Genomic DNA, 8,962 nt, shown 5'->3' with positions numbered 1-8,962 from the left:
ATCCCTTCAGACTTTTGCATTCATGTCTAGGGAGCTGGGAAGGTTGATGTCAACAGTGACACTGGCACGTCGCCAAGTCTGGTTGGCACAGTCCTCTCTGTCGGAAGGGTGTCACCGTACTCTCCGTTCTCTTCCAGTGGTTCCAGGTCACATGTTTGGGCCAGCTGCTCAGCAGGCACTAGAGCGCAGTGCCCAAGTGGACCAGGCCAGGCGGCGATTTGCAGGCCTACGTCGGGGCCCGGCTCAGGCCCCAAGGCAGAGGGGGCTTTTACCATCTGGTCCCAGCCGCTCACATCCACCTGCTCGCCCAGGTGCATAGCTGAGGTCCTCTCACTATTCGGGACATTATGAACAGCGCCGGCGGGTTCCCCCCCAGCCAGTCTTTCAGATGCCAAGAGGACCAGCCCCCAGTGGTCGCCCCCCCAAAGGCTCTAGGAGTCGGGGGGGTCAGACCTGAAGCTCAAAGGGCCGGTGTTGGGCGCTTCTCTCAGCAGCACATCAGCTACTGGGAAAGGGAGACCACGGACCCTTGGGTGATATCCACTGTGGGATCAGAATGTCTGTGGTCAAAGATTCCGCAAAATCCCTCACCCTCAGCAGGGAGCTGGAAATTCTCTTAAAAAAAGATGCCATCGAGCCTATCGAGTGGCATACACGGCTCAATGGGTTTTATTCAGTGTATTTTTTGATTCCAAAGAAGGATGGCGGGTTCCGCCCGATCCTGGACCTGCGGGGGCTGAACAGGTTTTTGAAGGTCCGGCCATTCCGAATGTTGCGGATGGCAGATGTTCTCCAGTCAGTGGCACAGGGGGCCTGGTTTGTATCGATGGATCTCAAAGATGCCTATTTTCATGTGCCTATTGCTACACACCACAGGCAGTTCTTAAGATTCGCCTTTCAGGGCCAGGTTTACCAATTCAAGGTGATGCCGTTCGGTCTCTCACTTGCCCCTCGCATATTTTACGAGGTGTGTGGCAGCGGCCCTTGCACCCATACAAGCCAGAGGATTGACGATCTAGCCATATCTGGATGATTGGCTAATTGTTTCCCCAACTGCAGAGCAGGCAGTCAGAGACACTGCTTGGCTCCTTGGACATGTGAACCGGTTGGGCATCACAGTCAATTACTCCAAAAGCAGTCTTACACCCAGTCAGAGGTTAAATTACCTGGGCATGACTCTTGACTCACTGTTGACGAGAGCCTTCCTTTCTCAGAAAAGGGTGGAGAATATTTTGCAGCTCATAGGTTGCTTCCAGACAGGCAGTGTGTTTAGGTATGGCCTCTTCCTCAGGCTGCTGGGTATGCTGACGGCAGATGCCTCTCTGTCAGGTTGGGGTGCCATTTGGCAGCACAGGACCATCAAGGGCAGATGGAGCGCACAGCACAGGTGGGAACATATAAATGTGCTCGAGCTCAGGGCAATATATCTCGCACTGCAACATTTTCTTCCAGTACCGAAAGGGAGGTATGTTCTCGTCCGCACAGACAGCACCTCAGCAGTGTACCACATAAATCATCAGGGTGGCACCAGGTCCAAGCAGGGACTGCAGGTGTCAAAGCAGCTCCTTACGTTGGCATTTCCCCACTTCCTGAGCCTCAGGGCCATACACCTCCCAGGTGTACAGAACAAGGTGGTGGATGTTTTCTCCCGCCAAGGGCTGCCACAGGGCGACTGGAGGCTCCACCCAGAGGTGGTGGAGATGATTTGGAGCAAATATGGCAGAGCAGAGGTGGACGTTTTTGCCTCAGAAACATCCACACATTGTCCCCTTCGGTACTCGCTGATGAGGGGGACCAGCCCCCTGGGACAGGATGCCTTGCCGCATGCTTGGCCACCCCGCCTTCTATATGCCTTTCCTCCAATTTCGCTCATTTGTGACACTGGAAAGAGTGCGACAGAAGGGCCACAGACTGCTACTGGTGGCCCCCAACTGGCCATGGTTTCCAGTGCTGCTGAAACTGCTCCAGGGGGAACCGTGGCGCCTCCCACGGAGACCAGACCTTCTCTCTCAGATGGGGGGACGCGTATGGCATCTGAATCCGGACCGCCTACAGCTTTGGGTCTGGCCATTGGGAGCCAGGACCCACTCTTGGTATCCTGTGACCATTCAGTGATTAACACGATGTTAAGTTCCAGGGCTCCCTCCACTAGGTCACTCTATGCTAATCGGTGGAAGCTTTTCTCCCAGTGGTGCCAGACACACGGGTGAGGTGCCTGAGAACTGCTCAGTGGCCATCATTCTGCGTTTCCTGCAGTCATTATTGGACGCAGGCAGATGTGCATCAACCTTAAAGGTATATGTGGCGGCCATTTCGTCAGGACATGCCAGAATGAACAACCAGACAGGGGGATCGCACACTCGTGGGATTAGTCAGTTCTTGAGGGGCGCACAGAGGCGTAGGCCATCAAGGGTCACTGTGGTACCATCATGGGACTTGACATTGGTTTTGAGGTCAGTGTGTCTGCCCCCATTCGAACCCATTAAAGAAGCAGAGCTCAAGTGGCTGTCTACAAAGTCCGCCTTTCTGCTGGCAATCAAATCGGCAAAGCGAGTGGGTGAACTCCACGCCCTATCAGTGAGCCAGATGTGTATGCGTTGGTATCCGGATGGGTCAGGGGTTACTCTCCTATCCAATCCCTCTTTCCTACCAAAGAGAGTACCTCCCTCACATGTGTAACCCTGTTAATAAATCCTTATCTGTAAAAATAGATTATGAATAATTAATAGTTCAAATGTGTTATTCTTGGGTAAAACTGAAAAAAAGAGTATTCCGTCATAAAGGTTCAAATGGTTTAATAGAGTATATTGTGATAAATAAGTTTGTCAAGAGACAAAGGTGCATTGTTGAATACTTTATTTTATTTTGAAGAAGTATTGGTAGAGAGGAAGTGCAATCCTGGTCCTTAATTGGTTAAGGTGTGTGTGTGTGTATTTTGTGGGCGGGGCAAGAAAAAAAACGACAGCAGGGAGGGAGCAGGAGGAAGACGCATGGCAGCGAGTGTATAACTCTAAAAAGGTGTGTGGTTTCCTGTAGCTGGGAGACTGTCTGCTCGATGGTCTGCGCCTGGATGCTGGAGCTGTGCTTGTTGACGTGCAGCCAGAGACTTTCTGTCCGGAGGTTTCTGTGTTGGCTGCAGCCGTTTTGGCTTGTCGGTGTGTGTTGCTGATATTCGCCAGCGAATTGACTTGCTCGAGAGTAGCTAAACCAGCTACTGTCGTTCCCTGTGTCTCTTGGTCCCAATGCGGGACTGTGAGGATTAACCTGCACTGTTGCCTTGGTGTGTGACTCGTTGCTACATCGTCGCCGGTTGCCGGGACTCCATCGCCTTTTCACCTGCCTACGCCATGTTGCAGGCCTAGTCTACCTGCAGCATCGCCTTTGGTTTGAGACTTGGACCGGGTAAACGGTAGCTCTTTGTTGAGTCGAGCCGTACTGAAGGTAACCATTTCTTTTTCACCGTTTTTCATTTGGATTTAAAGAGTGGATTTCCTCGCACTCAAGCATCATCATATAGCAGGCCTGCAACTGGGTTATTTTGGTTTTGCCGGCTGTGTGAGTGAATGTGTTGAGTGTGGGCACACTGAGTTGTTAAAACTTTAAAAGTTTTCTGTGCTAGACTTAGAAGGGTTTTCTGTTGAAACTTAAAGTTGCTGTGTTGAACTTAAAAGGTTTTGCTGAAACATAACAATGTTTTTGATGAAACTTAAACTTTTGTTATCTGATTTGTGATTGACAAGAGAGACAAGAATTTAATTTAATTTAAAGGGTATTATTTGTGATTATGTGTTGCTGAAATAAATGATTGATTATTTTCTAAAACAGATGTGTTATTCCTCTGCTATACTGCCCAGAGCAATATTATCATTTAGAGTATTTTGAACTTTAAAGCTGTACACAATCATCTTAAAGGGAGAGAGTATTTTAAAGGTATTACTTTGAGTAAACCATAGTTTGTTTTATGAACTCAGGGCCCCTCTCTGCTGTAATGAGGAGAAGTGGGCTACACATGCAAACAAAGCCATGGAGTTGGTAGCATTCAGTCCACCAAGCTCATCACAGCAAGCAATAGAGCTGTCAGAGCAGCTTTGCCCTGTTCGGGCACTCAAGGCGTATGTGGAGGCTACAGCCAATTTTCGTAAATCTGACAAACTGTTTGTGTGCTATGGGGGTTGTAGTAGAGGTCAACCTCTGTCAAAACAGAGGCTTTCCAAGTGGATTGTAGATGTGATTTTACATGCTTATAGTTTGCAGGGCCTACCTGCGCCTAGTAACGTGCGGTGCCACTCAACTCGGGAGTGTATCCACATCATGGGCAGTCATGAAGGGGGTCTCTCTGCAGGACATCTGTACTGCAGCGACCTGGGAATCCTCATGTACCTTTGCTCGCTATTATCGCGTCAATGTGGCTGCTCTACCTGCTGTGGTAACGGCGGTTCTATCAACCGCTTCCATGCCTTAATGCAGTAAGTATTCCTCGTGACCTTGTTGGTATGAGTCATCCAGTGCTAAAGCACCGCCTCTGGCGGTCAGGAGGAATGAAATAGAACGAGAGTTACGAATGGAACTATGGTTCTATGAATTCTGGATGACCGCCAGAGCAGGCTGCAACTCGGAATCTGGGCAAGAAGATTCTATAGGAACAGATTGCGTGATGGTGTGGGGCTCTTATACTGGGGCGTGCACCCTACCTCATCACATGGTCACAGGTGACTTTGTTGGTATAATAACTCGACCTGCACATATGTGAGTTGGAAATATCCAGTGCTAAAGCACCGCCTCTGGCGGTCATCCAGAATTCATAGAACCGTAGTTACATTCGTAACTCTCGTTTTCAAGTGCATGTGCAGTTTTCACATGCATGGATTTTGAGAGAAGGTGATTCAACAGAGGCACTGTTAACTGACTGTAAGACAAGAACAATGCATTCTAAAGCTAAATCCAGATGGATAACACATCACGGCAGAATTTTGTTAAAATATTGCTGAAGTGAAGCTTATTTCTCTTCACTATGCCCTCGACTCTCTTTCTTTATGTGTGGTGGCTCAGCATACCATTGTCACAAACAAAATTAGTTGCTGCTCCGGGAGAGTAGAGACCTTCTCTATCTTGCATTAGGGCACCAATTTGCTGATTATTTTTTTTTTTTTTTTTTTTTTTTTCAGGTCTTTAGACCTCTGTGAAGTCTAAGACAAAAAGCAACACTTGCTTTGAATGGAATTTGCTATTGCCATGATGCATTAGTTCTGTTGCACTGTTGTTCTTGCTGCTCTAACAGAAAGGTTGCACTAGAATTATTTGATCGAGTTATACTTACTAAGTTGATAAATAGTTAGAGGAACTTACGATAAAATGGAACTGTTTAAAAGGCAAAACAATAAAGATTTTCACAATAATGTCACAAACAGGTTTCCTGACCTAAAATATGTTGAGTTATATTGTCATGCCATTTCAAATGGTGGTTGTTCAAAAGGAAGTCAGCCACACTCACCTCCTGGAGGCAAAGTTGGTTGCGCATCTAGTGGATGAGCCCATGAATCGCTTGAATAGAATTTAAGTAGAGCTTCTGCCTTGTGGACCTATAAACTCTAGAATGATTCTTAAGATTTGGCATGTCAGAAGACAGTCCTAGTGGAGGTTCAACTCCCAGCTGGGGCCTTTCTGTGTGGAGTTTGCAAGTTCTCCCTGTGTATGCGTGGGTTCTCTCCGGGTATTCCAGCTTCCTCCCACCGTCCAAAAACACGCATGTTAAGTTAATTGGTGACTCTTGGAAACCAATTGTCCTTAGGAGTGAGTGTGAGCGTGTGTGTGGTTGTTTGTCTTGTTTGTCTCTGTGTAGCCCTGTGATGGACTGGCGACCTGTCCAGGGTGTACCCTGCCTCTCTCGCAATGACTGCTTGGATAGGCTCCAGTCCCCCCGCGACCCGACCGACGAATTAAGCGGGTATAGAAAATGTATGTATGGATGGATGATTTCTTTGTAATTTAATATTTCCACCATGCAGTGTCGTCAAAAGATGTAGTGTTAGGATCTTGAAATATTTTGAGCTAAGCCCAGAAATCTGTGGATTGTAATTTGATAGTTTTTTCACAATTTATTGCACTTAATTTAACAGTAAATTTCCAATTAGGAGCTGAGGCAGACTTTTACAATATGAAATAGAAATAAAATACACAATAAAAATGCTTTTACATTGATGAAGAAGTCGTAAATGATAGATTGTATGTTGCTAATACAAATTCACCTACCCTGATGTCAGAAATTTAGCTCCTATTCTTTGACAAATGCTGCTGTGGAACTATGATGAATAACTGTAGCACAGTTACAGTTTTTTCCCGTCATGTATCTAACCTGCCCATTACTTCCTGTTAATCTGTCCTCTTCCCTTTTCACTCTTCAGTCCTGCTCAATGGAAGGATGTAATCAAATGCCAACTGAGTCCTGATTAGATCTCTCGTCTTTTGATTAAATGCTTGGAGCATAAAAGTGTGTTATCAATTTGTACATAGACTTCAAAATGATTTGAACACACCAACCGTTGTGCTGTTTTATTTTTGTCATGTTGTTCATATAAACTTTGCTTTAGCTCATGGTCTATTAACTTTGTACATTATTCATATTGAGCTTTTGTTGTTGAGTTGCTATTTCATTTAGTTTTATTTCACTGTGCAGTATTTCACCTTCGTAATATTGCTAAAATCAGGAACATCCTGACTCAGGGTGATGCAGAGAAACTAGTTCATGCATTTGTTACTTCAAGATTGGACTACTGTAATTCCTTATTATTGGGCTGTCCCACATATTCTAAGAAAAGCCTCCAGTTGATCCAAAATGCTGCAGCCAGAGTTCTAGAAACCAGTTTTATATGTGCAACAAATTATAAATTCTGGTAAAAAATAACTCACTGTAGAACGAGAAGCCAAGGAAATATCATCTAGAGTAACTATATAACTAGACAATTTTTCCCTGAAGCGCTCAGGTCCAAAGATAATGACTTCAGTTTTGTCTGAATTTAAAAGCAGACAGTTCTGAGTCATCCAGGTCTTTATGTCTTTAAGACAGGTTTGTAGTCTGACCAACCTATTGGTGTCATCTCGTTCGTTAGCTCGTTGCAGGCCTGTTTGGTCATGTAAAAAACATGTTGCAATGGCCCAGAAGCTAGCGAGCGGTGCCCAGAAGATATCCCTAGCTTAGCCACCGCCTTCACACGTAGCTGGTTGCCCGCTCTCGTCCACGCTCCCTTTCCCCGCGCCTCTTACTGGGGTTTTTCCAACAGACCAAGGGCCTCATGTACAAAGACTTGTGTGGATTTCCTACTGAAACATGGGGTACGCTCAGGCCAAAATGCCCTCCAACATACAAAAATATCTGGATGTATCAGTGTGTGTGCATGCATGAATCCAAGCACGTATCCTAATCAACGTAGAATTGAGCACACAAGTCAGAGTACCCGACTCCTCCCTGTCCACGCCCCTACTTAAATATGCAAATCATATTTAAATGAGCCCTGCACCTGCAACTCCTCTCTCTGCACGATCAGAAAATAAAGAAAAAAGAAGAGTAAGACGGGATAAAGAATAACTTAATGGAAAGCGATATGGAGGTGCTACTTTCTGAAGTGGAGGCCCGCAAAAATGTGCTCTTTGGCACGCTGTCCTACGATATAAGCAGCAAACATAAGAGGAGTGGGTGGGAGAGCGTGAACGAGGCCTTTAATGCTGTGGGGTCTGAGAAGCGCACACAACAAGAGGTAAAAAAGAAGTGGTCCGATATAAAGGTGGATGAGACTGGCTGCCCACTGCAGAAGTGTGGCCAAAACAAGCGGGGGAGGCTGTTTGAACAGAGACTCGGCACAGCTATGGGTGACACTGCTCTCTCAGGGGTGGTGGGTGTGGGAGTGTGGGTGACTCTGATTACCCCCAAGGTAAATACCTATGTATTTGTGTAACTCTCAACAAATGTGTTCATACAGTAACTGTCAGAGAATGGCAGGACACAGGACACACATGCAGGATAGGTTTCAAAGTAAGATAGTTTATTATAAATAAACGTCTTAACAGGTCTCTGTTCAGTTAAACAAACACTGTGAAACAATCTGTGACACTGAACTCTATAATTAAAGCAGAGACAGATGTCTGTATAAAACTTTATCAAAAATAACATCAAGTCCACTCAGGGAGGAAAACGAAAAATCTTCTAAAATCCCTTCTAAAAAGGCAACAAAGAAAACTCTCCGTCAAAAGGAGGAACTAGAATTGTAAACTTCAAAAACTCTCCCTAAATGGAGGTACTATAAACGATTACAAAATAAACTCTCTGAAAGGAGGAAACCAAAATCAGGCTATAGAAACTTATCCAAGGTAACTAGATGTACTGAAAAAACATTAACAAAGCAAAACACTGAAGGAGTAAAGCTCGACTTCAGGACTGAATACCAGATTCAAAACTCGGAAATTCACAAGGTCGGATTTTAGAACACAAAGGATCTAATAAGGTTTTCGGAGGCTAGTAATGTAGACTGTAACGTACAACACACTGGCAACAAGCCAGGGGGAAGACGCAGACTATATACACATGAGGATGCAGGGAATTCAGGTGGAAACACTTGGGTAATCAGGGGAGACACGGAAATGCAGGACACAGGAGGAAGGGCAAGTTAGCTGAATTGGGAGGGGAAGTTAGTATACAAAATAAAACCGGAAGTGACAAGACAATGTGCAAAAACCAAAAGTAACCATGGACTATGACAGTAACCTAGTGCAGAAGTACGCTGGAGAAAAGGTGAGTCTGACTAAGACATTTCACACTTTATGCACGGGGTTATCTGCATTTGCACACAGAGACCAGCAGGGGCTTGTTAGAACGATCTTAAGCTGTAGTTTAACAAGCAAAAAACCACCGACTAGTATGTTGTGAAGACGGGATAGAAACTGCTCAATGCTCGTCACGGGAAACAATATT

The 8,962-nt window shown here is 45.6% G+C and overlaps 1 pseudogene; it reads left to right on the top strand.

Moving 5' to 3' along the window:
• Positions 1-347: 347 nt before the first annotated feature.
• Positions 348-2,148, top strand: LOC140271923 (uncharacterized; annotated as a pseudogene).
• Positions 2,149-8,962: the final 6,814 nt, after the last annotated feature.

This window comes from Leuresthes tenuis, unplaced genomic scaffold (assembly GCF_036924035.1).
Source record: "Leuresthes tenuis unplaced genomic scaffold, fLeuTen1.0.hap1 SCAF_16, whole genome shotgun sequence".
In the NCBI taxonomy this organism is placed as follows: Eukaryota; Metazoa; Chordata; class Actinopteri; order Atheriniformes; family Atherinopsidae; genus Leuresthes; species Leuresthes tenuis.
This window is presented reverse-complemented; position numbering and strand designations above follow the sequence as displayed.